A 26,486-nucleotide genomic window follows, 5' to 3' on the forward strand; every position below is an offset into this window, starting at 1 on the left:
GACTGGGATAATTGGGATGGGAGTGTCAGAGACAGTGCGATTGGCACAGGACAGAGTGGAGTTTAGGGCTGTTGTACATAGGGTTGCTATGAGTCACAGGCGACTCAACGGCACATAACAACAAAAACAGCAGTCATGTTTACTTGTTAGTTAAGAACTATGTCCTATGAGGCAGCTTCTTACTTGTGTTTTCTTCCCTTCACTTTAGAATTGAGGTTCAACCTTGTCGCCATTCGAGGGGAGTGGAGATTTAGGAAAGAGTTCATAAAACTTATTGTTGCTGTGAGATTTGTTCATGACAAATCTGTTAGCAAGAGATTCAGTCAGTTGTGATCCACGCAGTTTCCACTATACCTCACCATGCCATTCTTCCTAGTCTTTTCCAGTCTGAAAGCTCTGCAGAAACCTGTTTAGAATCTCAACACTCAAACCCCCACAGACAGATGGGTGGTGGCTGTTCTTGAGGTGAACTGACTTGAAATTGAACTTGTGTCACCTCCATAAAAGGCAACACCCACCATTACTCTCTACTATCCATATAAGGCTAAGAAAACTCCCTTTGCTTTCTTAGATAGAACTTCCCTAATAAACAAACACATTAGCCAGTATCTTATAGGTTTAATTAAATCATGTGCAGCAATCCATACATCTGTGTGCATGACTTAAATCATCTATTCTTGGCACTTGAATTGGAATGAAAACACTTGTCTGATCAATTGTGTTTGCTTTTAGGACTTCTGCCTTCTCTCAATTTATTACTGTGACCAAAGACATTTAAAAATTCACACCACTCATATTCTGTTGAAGGGGAAACACTACCCAACTTCTAAAGCTGTCTATGGACTTTGATAACCAAAATGTCACAAGTGATGAAAGGACCTCCTTCTATGTGTACGATGAATGTAAATAAGTGATGAGTTGTCATAGCTCTGACCTTTCACTCTGATTTTCTCTCAACTCTTACAGTCAGAATGAAATAGAGTCTCAATTTCCATGAGTGCAAAACCATTACACAGGGAAGAGAAAAAAAAAATCACACTTTTTTAATTACTTCTCTAAACAGAATTTTGTGTTGGAATCAGATCTATAGATTTTGGAGAAAAACTAGCTGGGAATGGAAGGTCTTAGAAAAACTGCTTGCAAAATTCTGCTAATTTTCATGCTGTGATTTTGGTCTGCTCAAAATTGTCTTTGAGAATAATCTACCACACACTTCTCTGTAACCAAAAATAAGAAGAAAAGCATTATCTTTGTGTCAGTTCCAACATATAACCACTCCACGTGTGCACAAATAGAACTGTGTTCCCTAGGGTTTCCAATGGTGAGTTTTTAATAAAAACACACTGTTAGGCAGGCCTTTCTTCTGAAGTGCGCTTTTGTGGATTTGAACCTCTGGGATTTCAGTTAAAGGAGACACTCACAATAACTTCCACCATCCAGAGCTTTCTTGCTCTAGGCTGGTATTGACAAATTGGGCCTAAAGCCCAAATCCAGTCATCCACCTACTTTAGTGAATGATATTTTATTTTAAAAGTGTCCTTTTCATTTGTTTAGGATCTGCGGTCACTTTTTACAACTACGGCAGAGTAACTTTTTTTTTTAATATTTATTCACTATTACCCAACTACCTACACCCTCTACCCCCTGTTGCCCCCAGTCCTCTCTGCAATGATACTTCTTTTATTCTGGACTGTTGTCATGCATATAATGCCTACTCATATATTCCTTTTAGATAGTTCTGTTCCAATGCAGTGATTATTATCTATCCTTTTGACAAAGGCCATATGACCCTTAAGGCCTAGAATCTTTACACTTTGATTCTTGATAGGGAATTTACTATACTGTGTTCTAAGGTACAGTCTACAGGTAGAAAACACAAAAGTAGATGGATGACACCGTGACACCTGCTAGGGAGAGATTAAGGCTAAAATTTGTTGTCTAGTCAATAAGACATTTTTAGCTTGACTCCATTAACTCTTTTCTGTTACTCTAACGCTCAAAAAACAAAGCGTGTGGCTCTGTGTAAACAAATTGTAGGATATACACAAATTAGCTGTCAAAAATGACATGACAGGGGTCTAGAACACTACAAATATAAGTGCTTTGAGGAATTTCAAGCCATTTACTTAAGACCAAGGTGATATATAACATGGGAGATCTTCTAGATCTCTTTGAAAAATACAACAGAGACAGTCAAAACAAATCATGCTGTGGACATGAAAGTAGCTATAAAAAAATTCACTTCGTGCTAGCAGCGATTTTAAAAAATCTGTTAAAAGGTGGGGGGGGAAGTAAGTGGTGTACATAAATTAGGCTGTTTAAATCCGCATTCAAGTACAGCATAAAAAAAATGCTTGCAGCCTTTTATACAAATATATGTAGTGTAAAAATACACTCAGTAGATGAAAAACATCCCCTTTAAGTTAATACCATGTCAACTTCAGGTGACAAATGCATGGCAATGACCTCAATTAGGATGTAGTTAAATTCTAGAAGCAAAGGGTACAAATAAAGGCAACAGTGTCACAGGCTCTGTAAATGCATCTTCCAAGACATACAGAAACCAGCGAACACTTCAGCTGCATCAGAGCCTTCAGAGATTCTTTGCCAGTCCATTTACCTCTTCCCAGCCCGCCCCACCCCCACTGTGTACACATAACATTCACACATACACACACCAACATCCATTACAAAGGGCCTAATCTCAGCTATCAGCAGAGTGCCTTTATGGGCCCATTAAACCATTTCTCTTGTTTACAGTGCCTGAAGAAAGATGTGAATTATGTCTGTGACAAAACAAGCGATAACATTTCTAAACTGCTATCAAAATGCAAACTGAAACACATTTAAGGACAGGGACCCTGATGCAAGTTTTCATGATTTCCCATTATTTGCAGCATCTGGAAAGGCATTCACTGATATCATTTCCCAGACAGAAATTTAGACCATAGCACAGCAAGTTGATAGTTATTTTTCTTAAACCAAAAAAAAAAAAAAAGAAAGAAAAGAAAATACTCTGAAATAGAACAGTCGCAAAAGATGACACAAACTTTTTAAAGGAGGACTGTCATCAGGATGATCTCATACTTAGTCTGCCCTTATGATGCTGTTTGGCAATGCAAAAGAAGAGAGCAAAGACAGACTTTGCCCTTGTTAGAAACCACAGATTTTTTTAATTGAAAATGGTATTAGATATAAGCAAATCTTATGGATGGAGCTAGTGACTGTTAGTCTCAAAATACTTTGCATTAAAGAAATCACAAGTAAAGGATATGCGAAAGATACAGTGTGGAAAACACATGTATACAAACTTTGTAAGCAAACTAGTATAAAAGGAAAAGTTATTTTTTAAAAAATAGAATACATATATTTGAAGTGGTTGACAGGTCTTGAAAAATAACTGTCACTTACTAACTCTACAACCATAGGGTAATTTAATAACATGTCTGTTTATAAATTTCCTCATGTTATAAATGAGAATACTAATAACAGTCTAGATACAAAAGTACACCTAATCCAGGTCGTGGTCTTCTCAATTACTTGTTATACTTTAGAGAGTTGGGCAATAACTAAGTATGACAGAAGAAGCATAGATGCCTTTGAGTTGTGGTGCTGGAAGAGTCTTGAACATACATACTGTGGACTACCGAGAAAATAAATCAATCTGTTTTGGAGAGGGTGAAACCAAATCTCTCCTTGGAGGCTAGGATTTTGAAGCTCTGCCTCACTTACTTTGGGCACATGGTCAGGAGAGATCGGTCCTTGGAGAGGGACATCATGCTCGGAAGGGTGGACAGACAGCGCAGGAGAGGGAGACCCAAGAGGAGGTGGACTGATACAGTAACTATGGCAGGTGTGTCCGAATTAGAGGAGACTGGCTCAGGGTAGGGAAGGGTTCAGAGCTGCTGTGCGTTGGGTTGCTAAAAAATTGCAGGCAATCCAATGGCACATAATAACAATAGTATACTATGACAGGTTTGGAAGCAGGAGTGGCATCTACTCCCTAAACATGCCTCCAGAGGGGCTTCAGGTCTTTTCTTCATAGGGTCGCTGTGAGTCATGCTCGACTTGGAGGTAATTGACAACAACAATAGCAAGTAGCTACCTCATAAGAGTGTTGTATAACAAAATAATTATTATAGATTTATTATAATTATTATAATATGTATATGAATCACAAGTTTAAAAAGAAGCCCAGCAGTGAGACAGATAAAGAGGAACAATTTTCACTGGAGTGAGGCCAAGTGTCATCGCTCTGCCCAAATAGCCCCCACCTTACTCCCTAGAGTCTGAAGATCCTCAACAAGTATTTCCTGGGTCATTAAAGCAGTACTGAATTTCAGTGAAGTCATATATTTCTCAGGATGGAGTGTCAAACTTCAGTTTTCTTTTGTTCTGTTTTTCTGAACCAAAAAAATTATCAATAGCATCTATAACTGCATGAAACTTCAAATGGAATTTCCTAGTGGCCTAGTGATAAGAAGCTGTGCTGCAATCCCAAAAGTATACAGTTTGAATCCACCAGTTGTTCCACAGGAGAAGGATGGGCAATCTCCTCTGAAAATCGACTGGATAATCAGCCATAGATTGATTTAGACTCAACAGCACACACCAACAATATCAGAATAAAGGATAGAACATGGTTGGAAAAGGTCAAGGAAGTAACAGGCAATTCACGTTCTCAACCAGAATCAGCTTTTTTCAGACTTGGAAAAAGTAGTGAAAACTCAAAACACATAGCATCTGTTCAGAACCAACTCATAACTGACCTTTTGGTAAGTTTTAAAAGACTGTAAATCGTATGGGAGGAGACTCTCTCTCCCATGGACCAGCTAGTTGATTCAAACCACTTGCCTTTGGGGTTGTCAGTACAATTCCTTTCCACTAAGCAACCAGAGCTCCCTAGCACTGAGAGGGAGAACTGAAGTAAGAACTCAGCATCTCTCAAAGCTGGCCCTGGAGAGTCCCCATGTAAAACTGCAGCTTTACCTAGCTCTTAAAAGTATTCTTAATAATCCTACTTTCTCAAGAAGCATAGGACCATCATGAAATCTTAATGGTTAAAATGGACAAATATACTAACTTTGGGCTTGTCTCTCACCTCTACCAAGAAGAATGGTGATCTAAAGGCACAGACAAATCCCATTCATCTGACAATCACTTATCACTGAGCCCTAATAATCTAAACCAGAGGTTAACACTTATCCTGACTGGTACACAAAACATTTTCAAATCATTTCAACTCATTTTTATACTAAAATATCAGCAGATTTAACATACAACCCAGACTTCTCCTTCCTCCAGCATAATCAGAACTTCCCCTAAGGTTGGGTTCACTTTCAAGCATGGCAAGCAAGGTGAAGTTGACAAAACCTTTATTATTTTCTTTAAGCAAACTTAATTCAAAACCATTTTGTTTAAATAAGTATCAAATCATCAGCTGCCTAGAGCATTGCATGTGTCTGTTTAACCCTGGACAAGGCTAGTAGGGATCCCCTGTGGCTCCTGGTGCTGCATTCCTGCTGAGTGTCGGGGTTCAGGGAGATAATGCAAGCACTTTTTTCTGACTGAACTAATTATCAGCAGCTCCTTTGGCCTGAATTTGAGACCACTGACCTACTGACCACAGTCCACACATTCCTTACCACTTTATTCCCCAGTATCTCTTGCAGTGAACTCATTACATTCATTTATATGTTTGAATTCTGAATTTTCTATACTCCTTATCCAAAATATACTAATATATACATACACACACACACACACACACACACACACACATATATATACATACACACACAATAAAATACTAGTGAGTTCACACTCACAGAACTAAGCAGTGAAAATAAGTATAAAATTCTCATTACACTTGTGACTTGGGTATTTAAGTGTTCAATCTCAAACAACCTGCCATCGTGACAATGCTGGTAGACAACAAAACTGCCTGAGTTCAAATCGTAGGACTGTCATTTGCTAGCTGTAAAACTAGGCAGACTGCATTGACCACCCCATGCTTCAGTTTCCGCGTTTATAAAACAAGATGTTAACAGTGTCTGCCTTACGGATTGGCTTATAGTGTCAATGGCAACATTATGTGTTATGGACTGAATCATGTACTCTCCAAAAGTGGCTTTAGTCCTAATTCCTGTACCTGTATTATGACCCTGTTTGGAAAGCAATTATTTTGGTTTGTCGGCTATAATAATGAGGTCGTAAACTGGGTCCTTAAAAATCGTATCTTTTTTAAGTGATCTCTTATAGTGTTTGCTTCGGTAGTACATATATTAAGTAGTTTCTTAAAAATTGAACAGAACAGACACAGACATATATTTAGAGGCAAGATAAACACCATGTGAGGATTGTTTACTAACAAAGCAGTGCCAAAAGGACTGACTGCTAATCTTTTTTTTAAGAAGTCAGAGGCTATAACATTCAAAAGTTATTTACAAATAAGGGCACAGATCTCAACAATAGTAAAGGCATTTTATAAATGTGTAGTAACTGACTTTCTTTTGTTTACTTTTATTATTATTATTGCGTGTGTGTGTGTGGACCGTCAAAAAGGATCGGACTAGGACAGGAGGAGACTGCCCCTCCTTCTCCAGCAAAGCATCTGGTGGATTCAAACCGTGTACCTCTATGGTTGCAGTCCAGCTTCTGGCCACCAGGCCAAAAGAGATCCTTGTAACTGACTTTCTTAACAATGACCCTTAATTGTCATGATGAGTAAAACCAGGTGCAATATACTATATTTAAGAAAGGAGTGGGCATAACACACATCAGAAAGAGGTGCGTGCAATATGCTTAACATTTCAAAAGGCTTGATGTTTTAAAAGTTATTTCACCCTTACATTCAATTACATGGACCACTTACTTCCAGTTGATTTAGGAAAGTGAGAAGCTACATTAGTGAACAAAAAGTGAGCTCAAAAGACCAATTTTAAAAGCACAGAGATGGTGAAGTTGGCTCATGACAGGGCAAGGTTTAGAACTGTTATACATCACGTTGCTGTTTGTCATAGTCAACTCGATGGCTCCTAACAAGAATTAGCTGAAAAATGAAAATATCCAATGCAGAGTGTGTTGATTCATTCTCCTAAAATTTAAAGCCCAAACTCAATATAATAGTACTTCCGCCCTAGGAGTGCTAAGTATTCCTCATCACAGTCTAACTGCCAAGAGAAAGTGCCCTAAGGGGAAACTCATTCTTCCATCTGGAAAAGGGTAAGAAAAGTGAAAGGAAGGCCTAATGTATGAACAATCCAAATATAATCAGCTTTGCATTTTGCATTGGCTTCAAATCAGATCTTTCTACCCCTACTGGTCCAGTAGATGGAAAGCAGCATGACACTATTTTTTTGGAAACAAATTTTGTACAGTGAGCCCAAACATACAGTACTTCATATCCAACTGGCAGAAATAAAACCAGAGCAAGCTGCAGCGATTTGAGAAACAGACCTAATAAATTGAAATGAAGTTCTACATCAAGTTCACATCCAAATGCCCACCACAACTTGCAAAAAGTGCTCTGTTGAGTGTTCCTAACTATGATCCTTACAAACACGAAAATTCTCCTTCTGTAGAAACTGCCTCACTCTGTATTATCACAGAGAAACTTTAGATCCTGCAAAGTTCCAGAAATATATTTTTCCATCTAATAATTCTGCCATTTTCTTCAAACAATGGACAAGATTTTTTTTAAAAAAGACTGGCTTGTATATGTTTTTACACCCGGCTTGGATATCTCAATATATCCTAGTGGTTTTCAGCCAAACAGCAAGAAGTTTTAGGGAGATGCTACGGCAGGGGCAAAAATTATCCAACACTAAAGGCATCCTAGTCAAGCTACTAAGCAAACATAGAAACAGATTCCTGCTTCAGGAAGGCCATATAAAATGTTGGCTTTCTTCTATCCAGCCCTCCCTCTTCCTCAGCACTCCCGAAAAAAATTATAGAGTGCAATGTTTTGTAGAGTATCTATGTGATTTTCTAACAAATGGTTCCAAAACAGTGCTAAACATATTCTTCAAAATCCACTGATTTTTTTAAAATGAGGGGAAAAAAGATGAAAAGACTACAAATCATGCAAAATATTCAATGCAGTGGAAGCATAAGAAATAAGTATGATATTTACTTTTTCTTTTTAAAATCACAATCATGGACATTCCAAGCTAAACAAAAGTTTACATTCATGGACCATATTAAGATACATAATGCAATTATTAGGATGCTTTCTGTCACTGATGTCTGTCAAACACTAATATGCCCGTCATCACTCTAGACTGTGATTCTTAAAAAAAAGTTTCAAGATCAGTTTATGAGTAAGATTAAGTTATTAAGAATAAAACTAAAGGTGCTCTGGTAGCCTAATGGTAAGAAGCTGCACTATAATCCTGAAGGCATGCAGTTCAAATCCACTAGCTGCTTCATGGGAGAAAGATGGGCAACCTCCTCCTGCTCAACAGCCTCTGAAAACCCACCAGAGGGTCAGCTATCTTTCAGTTCCAACTCAACAGTACACAACAACAACAAGAAGGCAAATAAAAGAGAGATCTAAGAAGCAGCACTATAATCCCAAGAAACATGGCTTAAACGCATCAGCTTCTCCATAAGAGAAGGACGGGCAATTTCCTTCCATGGGATTCACTGCCTCTTGAAAACCTGCTAGAAGGTCAGCTATGAGTTGGTTCTGACTTGATGGCACACAGCCCCCAAAAAAGTCAAACTTATGAAATAAAGTGCAATTATTTTCACCTGCATTATTTTTAGACACAAGAAATAAAAATATACGTAATATAAACACTTGCTTAACTGAATTTATTACCAGTCTTCAGATCTTCTTGTTGTTAGGTACCATCAATTCAAGTATGATTCATGGTGACCCTATGAACAACAGACCCCTTACCTGCCTTAATCTGTAGCCTCTTTCTCATCTCTCACACAGTAGAGCCTATTGCTGAAATCACTGTGTCAATCCATCTTATTGAGGGTTTACCTCTCCTTTACTGTCCCTACATCTATAGCGTGCAATTCTTAGGAATTCATCAAATTATCAATAAACCTTTATAATAGACCCTCCAGGAACAGACATGATTGAGGGATGTTGTTGTTTGCCATCAAGATGAGACCAAACCATATCTGACCCTCCAGTGGGTTTTCAAAGACAGTACATCACACACGAGATTGTCCATCCTTCCCCCGCAGAGCAGCCAATGGATTCAAACCATGTGCCTTTTCAGACTGCAGTACAGCTTCTTCCCACTAGGCCACCAGAGCTCCCTTCGAAGCTATTGAAGAATGTTATTGTTCTTATTGTTATGTGTCACTGAGTCAATTACAACTGATAGAGAACCCATGTACCACAGCTCTGAACCCCAAAGTTCTACCTTACCCCAATCGTACTGTCTCCTACACACCTACCCCTATTACCCCAGTTACAGTGTCAATCCATCTCATCCAGGGTCTTGTCCTGTGCTGTCCCTCTACCCTTACAAGCATGATGTCCATCTTCAAGGACTGGTCCTTCACAGCCATATGCCCAAAGTATGTTGAGACATAGCTTCAAAATCTTTGTCTCCAAGGGGCAACTTGAATATGTTACCAGACAAACTTCACTATGTTGTCCAAGACTATGCTTTAACGCTCTGAATAGCATGAACCTTTGAGCAATCATGTAATCCCACTTAAGTCTTATGGAGCTATAGCTGTCAAATTTTGATCTAGTAGTAGGAATTGCACTGACGACTCAAAGGCACACAGTTCAAATCCACCAACTCTTCTATGGGAGACAAATGGACAATCTCCTCCTATGCAATTTATCTGAAAACCCACTGATGGGTCAGCTATGAGTCAGTGCCAACTCGAGGGCACAGAGAGAATAAGGGACAAATAGACATCCAATACCCAGGTTTAACTCCTCTGATGGTCTTCAGCCAATCAAGAATTAGGTAACCTTTATTTCCTGATTCGGCAACATAGGAATTCATGATCCGGCAAAGCAGCCATTTTAACTCTCTCACAGTCCAGATTGTTTCTATCCCTCATCTGAGTCATTATTTTTTAAAAAAGAGATCTCTCATATTCATTAATATTATCTGGGAAAATATTTAAATAAATCCCTTCATAAGAAAACAATATATAATAGGGGGATACCTTTGAGGCAATTTAAACACTACATCTATATTTTTAAATAAAATAAATTTATTTTATTGGTCTATTTTTAAATTCCTGTGCATTTATTGTCCTTATGTTTCTCCCCTAAAACAGAGTTTCAACATCAATTTGATGACTCTATATTGCTTGAAAAATTTCATTTTCTTAAGAGTGAATCCTCACTTATGATTGATAATTTCACACCCTTTTCTTCCAGTCTATACATGAAAAGAGCCTATAATTTGCATGGTCTTAAATTGACCACATTAGCACCAAAATGATAAGCTGGATAACAAGGAAGCAAACCTCACAAGGTTGAGGTACACCTGCCACATTCTGATGTCACCCAACTGAAGACATGACTTGAGATCAATTGAGACATTATAAGCCACTTCGCTCCTTGTTCATAAACACCCCATCCATCAGTAGACAATCAAAGTTGAAAATATGTTCTGAATAGTAGAGCTAGGAAAGTTTGCCCAAAAAAAGAAAGCCAGCTGGCTAGGGCCAAAAAAAGTACCTTTTAGTAAATGCCAATAAAACTTTACAGGCTGCCAAAACAGCAAAAATAGAGTAATTACAAAGGAAACTTTGCAATTTTCCTGACAATAAACACCTTCTTAGAAAGAAATTATCTGTCACCTGGCCTCAATTGTTACAGCTGCTAATACTAACAAAAATAAAGTCTGTGAAAACATTTTATAGAAACCAACTACTAATTTGGCACAATTTTTTTATCACTTCCATCCTAAAGTAAAGTTTTGGAATTTCCTTTTAAAAATGACTTGCAAGGTTAAATTCAGCCTATATTAAAGCAATTTCTATAAGAAACCATCACCTTGACAGAAAACCATTTACTTAAAATATTTCATCCATCTTGAAAAGCTATCATTTAAAAATAGTATTGGATTAAACAAAAATCAAACTCATTGCCCTCCACATGCCATCCCGACTCCTGGGGACCTCACATGTTAGAGAGCACAACTGCTCTCTGGGGTTTTCTTGGATGTGCTCTATTATACAAACTATATGAAGAACTATTTGGAGGGAGACTCATTAACAACTCAGATACTAAAATGACAAAAATCTTGCTTGCTGAAAATGAAGCGAGATTGAAGCACTTATTGAAGATCTACTACAGTATTCAGGGAGCTCTGGAGCCTAGTGGTAAGAAGCTGTGCCACAATCCCGAAGGCATGCAGTTCTAACCTACCAGCTCCTCTGTGGGAGAAGGACGATGGGCATCCTCCTACCGTGTGATTAAGTGCCTCTGAAAACCCTTTAGAGGGTCAGCTGTGGGTCATTTCTGACTCAATGGTACAAAACAATGTCAACTACTGTCTTAAGTATTAATCATATCTTAACATCAAGAAAATAAAAATCCTTACTAATGTCCCAATAATATCATGACAAATGGGGAAAACATTAGGCAGCATTATGATAGAAGGGGAAAAGATTGAAACTGTCAACAACTTCATCTTACTTGGATCCACAATTAACAACCTTGAAATCAGGAGACATATTGCACTAGGAAAGTCTGCAGTTAGGGACCTCTCCAAATGATTGAGGAATAATGTTATCAGTTTGAGAACTAAGGAGAACTTCAGGCCATGGTCTTTCTGATCACTTGCTATGCATCTGAGAATTGGGCAATAAATATGAGAGACAGAAGAATTGATGCCATTGAGCTGTGGTTTTGGAGAAGAGTACTGAACATCCCATAAACTGCCAGAAGAACAAACAAATATGTTTTGGAGAGAGTGCAGCCAGAGTGCTCTTTGGAGGCAAGGATGATGAAGCTTTGCCTCACATACTTCGGATACGTTGCTAGTAGGGGCTGTTCCTTGGAGAGGGACATGATGCTCAGAAAGGCAGAGCACCGGCAATGGAGAGAAAAATCCTCAACCAAATGGACTGAATGTATCAGGAAGTGTGAGGATGGCACAGGATAAGACAGGGTTAGTATCTGTTGTTCATAAGATTACTACGAATTATACAACTTGACGGCACCTACCAAAAACCACAAGAAGAAGGGAAAAGAGTGAAGCTGTGAGGATTTGTATTTTACTTGGATTTACAATCAATGGTCATGGAAGTAGCAGTCAAGAACTTAGACAACATAGTGCTTTGGGCTAATCTGCTTTGAATGATGACTTTTAAAGTATACCACTTTGATAACTAAAATGTCCTCTGGTGGCATAGTGGTGAGGAGTTGTGCTGCCAACTAACTAAAAGGTATGCATTTCAAGCCAAAAGGCATGCATTTCTAATCCACCAGGTGCTCCATGGAAGAAAGATGTACAATCTCCTCCCACGCAATTTACTGCCTCTGAAAAACTGCTGGCGGGTCAGGTAGGGATTGGTTGCAATTTAAGGATACATAACAATCACTACTACCCAATTCTCTGTATCAGTAGGTTTATTAATCAGAAAGACTGAAGACTTGATGACTTAGAATTGTAGTGTTAGCAAAGAACAAAGAATGTACCAACGACTGTCAGAAAAACAAACAAAAACCAAAATTGCCTTAAAATTAGTACAACCCTAATGCTCCTAAGAAAAAATGATGGCAAGTTCTAGCTCATGTACTTTAGACATGTTATAAAGAACCAGTGCCCGGAGGAGGGTGTAATGCTTGGTAATAAACAGCATACATGTAAAAGAGGAAGACTTTGATTGAAATGAATCGACACAGTGGCTACAACAATGTGCTAAAACAGAGCAACAATTGTCAGGATGATGGAGGATCAGGCAAGAGTTTTGATCTGTTGGACACTAAATTGCAGAGTTGAAACTGACTCAAAGATACCTAACAACACAAAGATCTTAGGAAATAGGATCCTCAAGCTTATTATTCTACAGCATTCTACTAAGTAGTTTTAAACTGCCAACTTTCAGTTAGAAGGAAGGAGAAAATCTGTGAAGAACACATTTTTAACTTCAAAAGAGCTACTGTGCAGAAAAAAGAAATCATTTTATTACATAGAAATATACTGAAAAATGTATCCTCTGGACAATAGGTAATATTGATGCAGGTCAAATTTCCTTAAGAAAATCTGATGCTTTCTAAAAAGTTACGACTCAGAGCTAAGTAGTAGTGGTTATTTTCACTAATGGAAATGTGATAATTTCATCACTACAAACAAAATCCTTACTTTTTTGTTAATCAAATCCTTTTTATTTCCTTAATAATAAATATAATTTTAAAACATTTATAGCACAGATGCATCAGATGTAACGAACTGTAAATAACACTGACACAAGCTCTAGTTTTAACCAAGAAAACCAACAAGTAAACCAACCAAATGCGATAAAAGATTCCAAAAAAAAGAGAACCTTGAATAGGACCATGAGTTATGTAAAAGACACCTTATAAGATGCATCACATAAGGAACTGAAAAAACTCCATTGATTTCTGAAGTATGGTAGGAACCAAATGTAAACAACTGTGAGCACACAGATTATAATCCCAAACTAAAGGACATAATCTCATGAAAATGTATTTGAATGAAGAGTTTTAGAATTAAATTAGCATTTAAAAGGGTTTAATGACTTAGCAGACTTATTTTTCAATGGATTGCTTCCTTTGCCATCAATTTCTTCTTTAAAAAATAAAGTGTTTTATTTTAGATTCTGATTTTTTTCCTAAAGAAAAAAAATCTTTGTTATTGTGGTCCAGTTGAGAGCAGAGTCATAAATGAATCAAGGAAGATTACAACATTTCATAAGCAATTTAAGAAATTCCAATATTTTATACATAGTTTAAGAAATGAAACGTTTTTATCTTCACAATTTTCAATATGATAAACTACTGAGTAGTATTTTAATTATAAATGTAAATTTCATTTTATCTCCTGATTATCACAATCTGAAGTCAAATTTATAATGAGATGTATCTGCATAAAGTAAGTTTACAACTATATTTTACTTAGCTTATAGGATTTAGGGTTTTCTGTTGGTAGTCACTAATTGACCATGACTCAGCAATCTCATGCATCCTAAAAGGTTTTTAGAACTATAAACTCCAAGGTAGATCACCAGACCTTATTCCCAAGGCAGTTCTGGGTGAGTTTGAACAATGGTGCTTGTTCCTGTAAGGCTCCTTGATACACCTAATGATATACTCTCATTAAGGTAGATGAAAAGTAAAATCCAATTTATATCAATTACATTACTGTTGCTGTTGATTGCCTTCAAGTCGAGCACAACTCATAGCGACCCTATGAACAAAAGGCCTGAAGCCTTTCTATTACTATTGACATTTATCAAAGTTCATAGTTTCTGGAAGCATGTTGTTTAGGAAGTGGATGCCACTCACTTCCATAAAAAATTGTATTAATTTCTATTCTACTTAAAGTAATTCAGAAGAGCTTCATAAAACACATGAACTTTGATTTTCTGTCACACTTCTTGAGTTGTTGAGTAACTTTCCAGCTACTAATTCAAAGGATTAGTTTCTTAATTATTAACAGTTGACCCTTTCTATCACACTATCTCAAAGAACATCTTGTAGGAGAAAACTTCATATAATTAATAATATTCTAAACTTTCAGGAAATTCTATCTGATCAAAGCAAGACATCTTCACTATTACTAAATACGGTTCCAGAGCAATAGTGTCATAGCAACATTACTGTGTGGGTGTGTGTGTGTATGTGTGTGTGCATGTACTTAAAACCAAAGGTCACTGCCTTCAAGTAGATGAGGTTTCCAAAGCTCTAACTCCTCACAGGAGGAGCCGGCCTCATCTTGCACCCGCACAGGGACTCAAAGAGTCGAATCATTAACCTTTAGATTAGCAGACCAACACATAAGAGACTGTGCCACCAGGGCTCCAAATGTGTATATGTTTCTGACTGTAAATAGGAGAAAATTAGATTATCACATTAAACACACAATGATAAAAAGGAGATCATAGCCAGTTAGTGGTGGTATGACTGTGAACAGAAAATTTCAGCACACAAGAAATAGTATTTCAAGATTATACCTTTTGACTTTTATCTTAGGCACAGGATGTAATGTCAACATCAAAATACACAGCAAATAGGCACCAATCCTTAAACAATATCATTTTTTAATGTCATTTGTAACATACAGATGCAGTAACTGGAAAATGAATACTGCATAAGATTTTAGTTTCAAGAAGTCAAATATTTTTCAATCTATAAGGTTTAAGATTTAATTATTGGTGCAGCTAACATTATTAGATATCTCTGTTGACCCAATAAGCAAGGGGTTGTGCTTTCAACCCAAAGGCAGATGGTTCAAATCTCCTAACTAGTCCATGGTACAAATATACGCAAATTGCTCCCGTAAAATGCTATTTACAATCCCTGAAAAACCACCAGAGAATCAGCTATGAGTCAATTCTAACTAAAGAATACAGGACAAGAACACCTCTATTCTCTCGTAATGTGATGTATTCAAACACAATTTATGCTTAATTGTCTTCCTTTAAATTATCTAAACTGAGTACAGTCAACATGCCAACTATTTAAACATGACAATCACTTAAATTTATAAATCTGTGTTGCACTTAGTAGTTAACATCATTCTATGCAAACAGAACTTTTTGTGGACCACAACAGACTGTGGCTAACTAAGGAAGAAAAGGAATCCCAGAACAGTTGATTGTGCTTATGTGAAACCTATACTTGGACTAGGAGGCAGTCGTCAGAACAGAGCAAGGAAACACTGCATGGTTCAAAACTGGAAGGGGGTACGCAGGGATGCGTCCTGCCTCCATACCTTTTCAACCTGTATGCTGAACAGATTACTCGGGAGGCTGGGCTCTATGAGAAGTGTGGTGTCAGGATTGGAGGAAGACTCATAAAAAATCTGCATTATGCAGATGACACAACTCTGTTTGCTGAAACCGAGGAAGACCTGAAGTGTTACAAAAGATCATGGCCTTCAATATGGATTGAAGCTTAATATCAAGAAAAAAATGAGTTTCTTACCACTGGGTGCCAAATGGCAGCATCGTGATGAATGGTGAAGAGACTGAGAATGTAAACAGCTTTAGTTGGCTTGGCTCCACAATCAACACTCATGGCACCAGCAGCCAGGAAATGAAAAGATGTATTGGGTTGGGAAAGTCTACTGTAAGAGACCTCTCCAAAGTACTGTGGAGCAACACTATCAGTCTGGAGACTAAGATGTGCCTGAAATAGGGCATGGTCTTTGCAATTATTTGCTATGCATCAGGGAGCTGGACAATGACTAGGGATGATAGAAGGAGACTTGAATACTTTGAGCTGTGGTCCTGGAGAAGAGTACTGAATATACCATGGACTGCTAGGAGAATAAACAAGTATGTCCTGGAGAGGGAGAAGCCAGGCTGATCGTTGGAGGCAAGGATTCTGAAGCTTCGTCTGATGTACTTTGGACATGTGGCAAGGTGGGATCAGTCTTTAGGGAGAGACGTCTTGCTTGGGAGGATGCAGGGACAGTGCAGAAGAGAAAGATCCTCAATGAGATGGATGGATTCAGTCACTGGAGTAATGGAGATAGGCGTTTCGGAAACAAGAAGATTGGCAAGGGATAGAGCAAGGTTTAGGGCTGTTGTACATTAGGTCATTATGATACGTAGGCAACTCAGCGGTACATAAAAACAACATATACCATACTTAATTACAGTAATGATATTTCCCCTACAATTTAGTGTCATGGGAACGTAGCAGTCAATGTAACAAACAGGATTCTTTTAAGTCACATAATGGTTTTACTAGCATAATACAATGAAGGAGACATGTGTAAAATGGATTTCTGTCTTTACTGTATTATAGTAATTATAATCTAATTGTTTAGAACCCAGAACTCAACCAATGCATCCGTTGTAACTCCAGGTGTATAGTGTATATTGGTACATCAAATGCTTTAGCCAGTTGATACATTCAGCAGCTTATATTAGAAATTATAAGCACAAAGGTTCATACATTATTTTTGGCAATTGACAGTTCCGAGAATCAGAAAATATTAAGATGAAAGAGTACACTGCTCTCCTTCCAAGTGTGTAAGCAGTAAAGATGAGCTTTGAGAAACACATGGATACCACCTGCAAAACAATCAAATGATCACAAGCATAATAAGCCTGGTTCACCTTCTCCTCCCTGTCCCTTTTGAAGTAAATAGAAGCTTTGTAAGCTGAGATTGTGTACAGGGATTAAAAAAAAAGTTAGATAAAGCCTGATTCTCCTCTCTCTTTATAATATATGCCTACATTCTTAGCTAGAGATACATTATTGAACTAACACATTAGATTCCACTAGGGATAAGAGCCTGCACTACAATCCCAAATGCAGGTGGTTCAAATCTGCCAGCTGCTCAGCGGGAGAAGGTCAGACAATCTTCTCTCATATGATTAGCTGCCTGCTATTGGTCTGTTCTAACTTGATGGTACTCAATAGCAACAATATGATCATAAAATTTCAGATGACGTATTATTATCTTAGTATATTTCTGCTCTAAGAACAGCTGTAAGCAGACACTAGTGATCGGAACGTGGAATGTGAAAAGCATGAATATAGGAAAATTTGACATTGTTAAGAAATAAATGGAACGCATAAAGATTGACACACTAGGTACTGGCGAAGTGTGATGGCCTGGCATGGGACATTTGAATCAGATGATCATAGGATCTACTATGCCTGAGATTAAAAGGTTAGAAAATATGGGGTTGGTTTCATAATTAAATACCTAATTTCTAGATCCATCATAAAATACAATTAGTGAGTGACAGGATATTATCCATAAGCATACAAAGAAGTCCAGTGAATACCACTATCATTCAAACAGATACACCAACAACTAGAGCCAAAGAGGAAATGGAAGATTTCTACCAACTTCTGCAGCTAGGAATCAATGGAATATGCAATCAAGATGCATTGATAGTAATGGGTGACTGGAATGCAAAAGGTGGGAACAGGGAAGAAGAATCAGTAGCTGGAAAACATGGACTTGGTGACAGAAATGAGTCTGGATATAGAATGATAAAATTCTGCACATTCAATGATTTATTTATTGCAAATATCTTTTACAAGAAACACAAACGCAGGCTAGGCACAGAGATGTCACCTGATGGTATGCATAGGAACCAAATCGATTACATTTGTGGAAAGAATCACTAGAGAAGCTCAGTATCAGCTGTGAAAACCAGGCCAGGTACTGATTGTGGAACAGACCACTAACTACTCATATGCAATAAAATCAAATCCATAGGATCCAAAATTTGACCTTAAGTCTATCCCACTCAAGTTTCAAAACCATCTCAGGAAGAGGTCTGAGGCCTTGAACACCAATGAGTGTAGACCAAATGAGCTGTGGGAGGATATCAAGAATATCGTCCATGAAGAATGCAAAAGATCATTACAAAGGCTTAAGAGGAAGAAAAAACCAAGATGGATGTCAGATTAGACTCTGAATATTGCATTAGAGTGCTGAGAAGCTAAAGCTAAAAGAAGGAATCACGAAATTAAAGAGCAGAACAGAATTTCAAAGGGCAGCTCTGGATGGCAAAGCAAGGCATTATAATGAAATGTGCAAAGAGCTGGAGTCAGAAAATCAAAAGGGCTGAACTCACTCAGCATTTCTTAAGCTGAAGAAACTCAAGTCAGAAGGGGCAATACTTAAAGATGCTTTGGGCAGAGTGTTAAATGATCCAAGACGCATGAAAAGAAGATGGAATTAGTATACAGAGTCACTGTACCAGAAGGAATTGGCTGACACGAGAATTTCATGAAATAACGTATGAGCAAGAACCTGTGGTGGTGATGGAGGAAGTTCAAGTTACTCTGAAAGAACTGGCCAAAAATAAGGCTCCAGGAGTTGACGGCATACCAATTGACATATTTCAACAAACAGACACTGCCCTGGATATGCTCACTAAGCTGTGCCAAGAAATATGGAGAACAGCCACCTGGCCAATTGACTGGAAGAGATTGATATTTGATCCAATTCCAAAGAAGGCTGATCCGACAGAGTATGAAAATTATCAAACAATATCATTATTATTACATGCAAGCAAAATTCTGTTGAAAATATCCAAAAATGACTGGAGCAACACATCAACAGAGAATTGGCCAGATGTGCAGGCTGGGTTTAGAAGAAGCTGTGGTACTAGGGATATTATAGCTAATGTTAGATGGATCTTGGCAGAGAGCAGAGAGTACCAGAGGAATGAGTGTGCTTCATTGACTATGCAAAGGCTTTTGACTGTATGAATAACAACAAGCTGTGGCTGTTTTTGAGAAGAATGGGAGGGAATCCCAGAACATTTGATTGTGCTTATGCGAAACCTGTACTTGGACCAAAAGGCACAGTTGTCAGAACAGGAGAGGGAGACACTGTGGTTCAAAATTGGGAAGGGTATCCACCAGGGATATATTCTGATATATTCAGATGCAGAACAGATATCCAGGGATGCTGGGCTGTACAAAGAGGAATTTGGCATCAGAATTGGTGGAAGATTCATCAACAACCCGAGTTATGAAGATGACACAATCCTGCTTGCTGAAACTACATAGGACCGCAGCCCTCAATATGGACTGAAGGTCAACATCAAGAAAACAAACATTCTCACCACTGGGCCAATTGGCAGCATCAGGATGGATGGTGAAGGGACTGAGATAGTTAACAGTTTAGTTTGCTTCACTCCACAGTCAATACTCTTGGTACCAGCAGTCAGGAAATTAAGAGAAGAATTGCATTGGGAAAGTCAGCTCTCAGGGACCTCTCCAGAGTACTGAAGAGCAACAATGTCAGGCTGGAGACTAAGGTACACCTGATCCGGGCCATAGTCTTTGCAACTGCATACTATGCGTTGGAGAGCTGGGCAGTGACTAGGGACGACAGAAAGATAATTGATGACTTTGGGCTGTGGTGCTGGAGAAGAGTGTTGAATATACCATGGACTACTAGGCAAACAAACAGGTTTATCCTGGAGAGGGTGAAACCGGGCTGCTCCTTCGAGCTAAGAATTCTGAAGCTTTGTCTGACATACTTTGAGCACGTTGCAAGGAGGGACCAGTCCTTGGAGAGGGACATCATGTCTGGGAGAATGGACGGACAGCGCAAGAGAGGAAGACACTTGATGACATGAATCAATTCAGAGATTGGAGTAATGGGAGTAGGTGTGTCAGAGACAGTAAGGTTGGCACAGGATAGAGTAGGGTTTGGGCTCTTGTGTACAGGGTCACTGTGAGTAGCAAGCGACTCAATGGCACATAACAACAACAGATGGGTTCCTATTTGCTAAAATATTTATGAAGAAATATATTGAATTTTTCCACTCTATCTTCTCCTAGACTTTATCATAACATATAATTTTATATTTAGGTTGGCCTATTTGCTCTTATGAAAACTCAAAACATAGCTCAAAGAAATTTGCTGACCCACAAATTTAACTTAATTGACCTGTCAATTACTTCCCAATGGCCACCTCTTTCCACACAGTGCTTACATTCTCCTGGGGTGGCGGTGGGGGGAGGTTCATGTCTACATTAGAACAATCCCTATCTGTTCTTCCTCATACTAATGAAGTCCTCCCTTGACCCTGGTGGTATTGTTCATCACATGATGAGCTGCTAACCAAAAGGTCAATAGTACCTATCCACCAGCCCCTCCACAGAAGAAATGCGAGTCAGTCTGCTTCTGCTAGGAGTTACAGCTCCAGAAAACAATGAACAGTTGCTGTAAGTTGCAAGAATTCACTTAATACTAGTAGTGCATTTCTGTTTGCTTTGGTTCATTGGGTAATTCATACAAATTTTGACTAGATTATTGATGTCTGATAAGTATGGATATATTGAAAATCAGTTACTAAGGGTAAGGGTGAAGTTCTAATTCTGTCACAAACAATTGTCACCTTAGACAAATTGCTTCACTCCTGATTTAAATTTGAGCAAGTAGCTCAATCTGAGAGGTAGTAAGAATGCAAACTCTAGACCTTAATATCTGCAATTTAGCAACTACATAGAGACGAAATAATTTAACTACCCTACTTCACTTTTCTCAAAACAAAAAAAGGAAGTAATATCAATTCCTATTAGACAGCATTTTTAGAAAAAAATGAATTCAGTAAAGTACTTGAAGAAATACCTAGCACATAGCAAACATTTTGTAAATGCGAAGTATCATTGTTATCAAAAACAGCAAATGGATGCATCATCTCTGTCTAAATATTTAAGTATGGGTTTCCAGTTGCAGGTTGTGTTTCATTTTCTTTATAAATGTTTTCTCAATTACTGTAATCTATGTTGATCTCTTATAAAAATAATACTGAACTTTATAAGCAAGATCTATAAAGCTCATTTAATTTTATCATGTAGCATTATGGTATTGTCAGTAGTAAAATATAATTGTTAGCAATTATTAATGCCCTGACTTATGTTCATTGAATACATATGGCATCTTTATTATTGTGAGATCTTTTGGAAGAAGAGGAAATGGAATTAGATTAAGCAATTTACCTTGGTCACTCAGCTAGAAAATAGTGCCTGGAGTCCTGAGCCCAATAATCCTGAGAACCTGTACTGAGAACTGCTATGTTAACACCCTACTTACTGTACCCTCACTAACCTCATCACTAAGAGTCTCTCTTGTTCTTTCTTCTCTGTTTGCTTTTTGGAAGCAGGGCTCACTGTTTTCACATCTTTTTATGTATAAGAACTACATCCAATGTAAATAAGTATGTGTTTACTTTCCTCCTGCTTATAACAAAGCAAGTCTTCAACATAATTCCCGAGATGACTCCCCAGTTAAAAGTGTAGTTTTAAAATGTTTATTTAGACCTGTATAATCTTCTTTGTTCCAAGTCTGAGCCATGAATACACTTAAAGAAAATACATATAGCATTATGCATAGATAGTGATAGCAAACACACAAATATAAGAAAGAGGGTCTTGCATGAACTTATAAAGTATATGTTGCTGTATCTATAGTATTTTCTTCTTCTAAGTTGGTAGGATTGTTCAATGAAAGTATATGTTTACTTTTTTAAGAGCAATCTATTTCCAGAACTTTGCAGCAGGAATGGCATATTAACCAAACTCTTTCATTGCCAGACCACTCAAATGCCAACATAACATCATTGGCAATACATCTGAAATGTGGACAATGAGTAAGGAAGACTGGGGAACAATCAATGCCTTTGAATTATGATGTTGGCGAAGAATATTGAAAGGACTGCCAAAAGAACAAGCAAATCTGTCTTGGAAGACGTGTAACCAGAGTGTTCCTCACAGGCAAGGATAATGAATCTTTGCCTCAAATACTTTGAGCATGTTTTCAAGAGAAGTCAGTCTTTGGTAAAAGTCATCATCCTTGGAAAGGCAGAGAGTCAGCAAAACAAAGGGAGGACTGAGATAGATTAACACAGTGGTCCCCAAAATGGGCTTGAGCATGACAGAGACCGTGAGCATGGTGTAGAACACAGCCAAGTTCTGATCTGTTCAGAGTGTTGCCATGTTATAGGATCCGATGTGATTAGCTAACCATCTGTAAGGGGATTAGGGTGGGATGCGACACTTTTAATCAGGTCACAGCCCTGAGCTGAGATAAGGACCGGGTGTGGGGGCTGTATCACATTTTGTCTTATAGGAGATAAAAGGAGAGACAAGCAAGGAGATAAACAGGTGGCAGAAGGGATACATATCCTTTGGATCCAGGTTCCTGAGCTAGGAAACTCCTAGTTCCCGATGAAATAAAGAACAAAACCTTCCCTTTAAGACAGCACCACAAATTGGAACTTTCAGTCTCGTAAATCTTGTTTCTTAAAGCTATCTCCTCATGGTATCTCTGTTACAGGCAGGCACAAGGGAACCGTGACAGAACTCAAGGCCTACAAGTTTCCTTTGAGTTTATATATTTTTAAAATCTTTTTGTCAGTTCTTAACAATTGTTTGAAACAATAATATATTTTACTTAGATGAAATTAGAATCTTTTTCTTTTAATACGCAGAGACTTTATTGAAATCCTTAAGTTCTAATTCGGGTTTTTCATTTGTGGTTACAAATGTTCCCTGAGAACTTGAAATATAAGATTCTTTCACTATGTAAGAGAAATTATACTAATACTCGTAAAATGATTCAAATCAAACACAGTTGGTCTTGTACAAGCTTAGTCACTGCCTAATAATTGATTCACTGGAGAAGTAGCTGTTTTATCAAAATGAACTTTGGTCATTCACAATTTAAGCAGCTAATTACTTTTTAAAATAGGTTTCAAGAAGGCCAGATCTGAAGTTGAATACCACTTCATCACCAATTGTGATACAGCAAGAGTCCTGTGGATTCATTTTTACTATTTAAACAGAGACGATCATAAAATTAGCACCCTCCTAATCTAGTGCTCATCTTGATTATTGCTATTTTACTAGTGATTTATTTTTTTCTCCAGGCTGAGTGAACACTATAATTATTATTGCCTTGCATTGTAAAGGTTGCATCCTAATTGAAAAATCAACACTTTTTTCCCTTTCAATGAGTACATCAACTTCAAAAGCAACAAAAACACTGAAGATGCTATTTTGCTAGACTCACAAATTAGGGTGTCATTGAACAACCAGAATTCATAAGTCATGATCTCAAGCATTAAAATATTAGTTGATCCTATAACTAGGCCTATATTTACAAGGAGCAGAATACTTTCTGCTCAACATTTTCTATATCCCCATGGTCAAGTTACCATAATAAAAACCACTGCTGGCTTTCTTCTAACATAATCACTGAAGATATACACTGAACTACTTAATGTCATGAAAAGTGAAAGTTGACTATTTTATGGTATGCATACATACAAGTAAACATGCCATATTTATTATGAAAAAGGGGAGAAATAACACAAAGAGAAGCTGAATATACATGAATGCATATGAATTTTGTATATTTCATATGGTTTTGAAATATATAAAGTATTTATAACATTTACTATATCCTGGAAATCATTATTTCACATATCATTTTGTATAAGCATACACACTATATGTATGCACATAATGCTCAAATCACTCTAGAAGAACTGAGATACTATTACCTTAAACAGCTTATGCAATGGCACAACCTCAGTGAGTTAGAGAGATGATATATAACCTCAAGTGCCCTGGATCCAATGCCTTGTTGTTACACAGTTAGCTATCGTGAGTTTCCTGAAAAAATCACATGTTTACTGTGTACAGCTTCTGTGCCTATGACATCAGTACTCTAAATCACACAAATAACTCAAAACTCATTGCCACTGAGTTGGACTTGACTCAGCTGATGCGCCAGTGGGTTTTTCTGAAGGCTTTAAATCACACAGGAAATTTCCCATCTTTTTCCCAGGGAGCTGTTGGTGGATTCAAACCATCAGAGAGGTGCTATCTTAAAGTTAGTACCACACTCCCTAATGAGCTAAAAAAAGTAAAAGAGATAAAACACCAAATGTGATTTTCAATTGATTTTAGCATTGTATCACATGTTTGGAGCCTAATTAAATACTTTACAAAGATAAATAATTTACTATACCAAAATTAAAATATTCTTTTAGAGCATCATTATTTTGTTACACAAACATACAGGAATCCTGAAACTGAGGCCTATGTATACACAGGACTTAAAACACCTCCAATTCAAAGCATGAGGATAATGATTTCCATAGAGCAACAGGGAATTTAGGGAGCTTTTTACTTGACTCTTATTTTCTATATATGTATTGTTTCATGTGTAGTGTTATAAATTAAAGGTTACATTATTTATATTATTACTATACTGGAGAATGCTATAAACAGTAAACATTTTTCCATGTGAGTATGCACATGTATGTGGATAAAACTTGCTGTTCTTATGTGCTGCCAAGTTGCCTGCAACTCATAGCAACCCTATGTATGTTAGCTCTGAAGCCTGTCCTGTCCTAAGCCAGTCTCACTGATTCTGACACACCAACTCCCACTGCCCTACTTATTATATCAGTTCAATCATATCAGTTCTTCCTCTCCTGTGCTGTCCCTCCACCCTTCTGAACATGATGTCCTTTTCGCAGGATTGGTTCAAACTTATGTGTATTTTATTCAGTCATTATTAACAGCAATTGAATGAAAAACAAGTGACATAATTTGCTGAAAAGAGTGCACAGAAAATGAGGGGGGTAGAATGTTAATCATAGGGTTGTACAATTCGATGGGCAGCTGAGGTGAAGGAAATGTGAAGGATCTTTAGTGAAAAACAATGTAATTAAACATTGTAAATAAAAGAGTTTAAAATAAGAAAAAAACAAAAATGTTGAAAGGTAAGTACTGGTGCTGCCGTTCACAATTTAGGGGATGATACTAACTCCTTCCAAGCCCTGTCCACTCTGCCAACAGTTTATGAAGGTCATTGTGAGACACTCCTAAGATCCAGTATGTAGAAATGATAAAAAGATTTCAAAGAATTAGACAAATATGAGAAATTGGTATCATTACTAGTATTGTATCTATCTTCAACTCCACAGCAACCTTGTGCTATGAAAGTTCCTTGATCTAACTTCTTTTTCATAATAAAAAATAATGATGAAGAGGTAATCAAAATGATAAACTGTTTTCTATGAAAACAAGATATCAGATCTTGAAAATTTAAAAGCATTATCCATTCACCTTTATATTAACAGGAAAATAAGAACACATTCTTTTCCAATTTTGTGATCACAGCATTTGTGTGAATTTTACTTATGTGCACAATCATTGAAATTAGAGGTTTAAGAGATACTTTAACATCAGAATGAAGGAATAAAAAGGTCATGCATTATAATGGGCAAGATATATATAATTTAAAAATACAATCATTCTTTGTATCTGCAGAAAATTGTTTCCAGGATCCCTGTGGATACTAAAATCTGAGGATGCGCAAAATTCTTAGAGTAAATGGCATTGTATTTGCATATAATCTATGCACATCCTCCAACATACTTTGAATCATCTCTAGATTACTGGTAATATATAATACAATGTAAATGCTATGTAAATAGCATTTTAAGCTCCCTTTTAGCCTGTGAGGGATTGCTTTGAGCACTTAATTGTTTACTTCCACCAAAACAGTGCTGACATGCGGTTGACTGAATCCGTGGCTACTAAACCCAAGGATACAGATAGAACGAGCTCACTACACATACATGCACACATTCTGAAAGTCTTGCTGCTAATTAGAATTTAACAGGTTTTAAGGAATACAAGGTGGTATTTTAAAGAAAATATAGATGGAGCCATTTATGTACATAACACACATACATAAATGCATATGGCTACCTCTAAATATATATATAAGAAGATACAACTCCTCATCCAATAAGCACATTATCTGAGCTTTCAGAAATTGACATTTAAA

The 26,486-nt window shown here is 37.4% G+C and overlaps 1 protein-coding gene across 7 annotated transcripts in view; it reads right to left on the reverse strand.

Moving 5' to 3' along the window:
- ETV1 (ets variant 1) overlaps nucleotides 1-26,486 on the reverse strand; it is a 136,905-nt gene that overhangs the window by 79,798 nt on the left and 30,621 nt on the right. The gene's annotated exons all lie outside the window — the stretch shown is intronic.

The sequence above is a fragment of the Elephantulus edwardii genome, unplaced genomic scaffold, assembly GCF_000299155.1.
Source record: "Elephantulus edwardii isolate Elephantulus edwardi_28Jun2011 unplaced genomic scaffold, EleEdw1.0 scaffold00007, whole genome shotgun sequence".
In the NCBI taxonomy this organism is placed as follows: domain Eukaryota; kingdom Metazoa; phylum Chordata; class Mammalia; order Macroscelidea; family Macroscelididae; genus Elephantulus; species Elephantulus edwardii.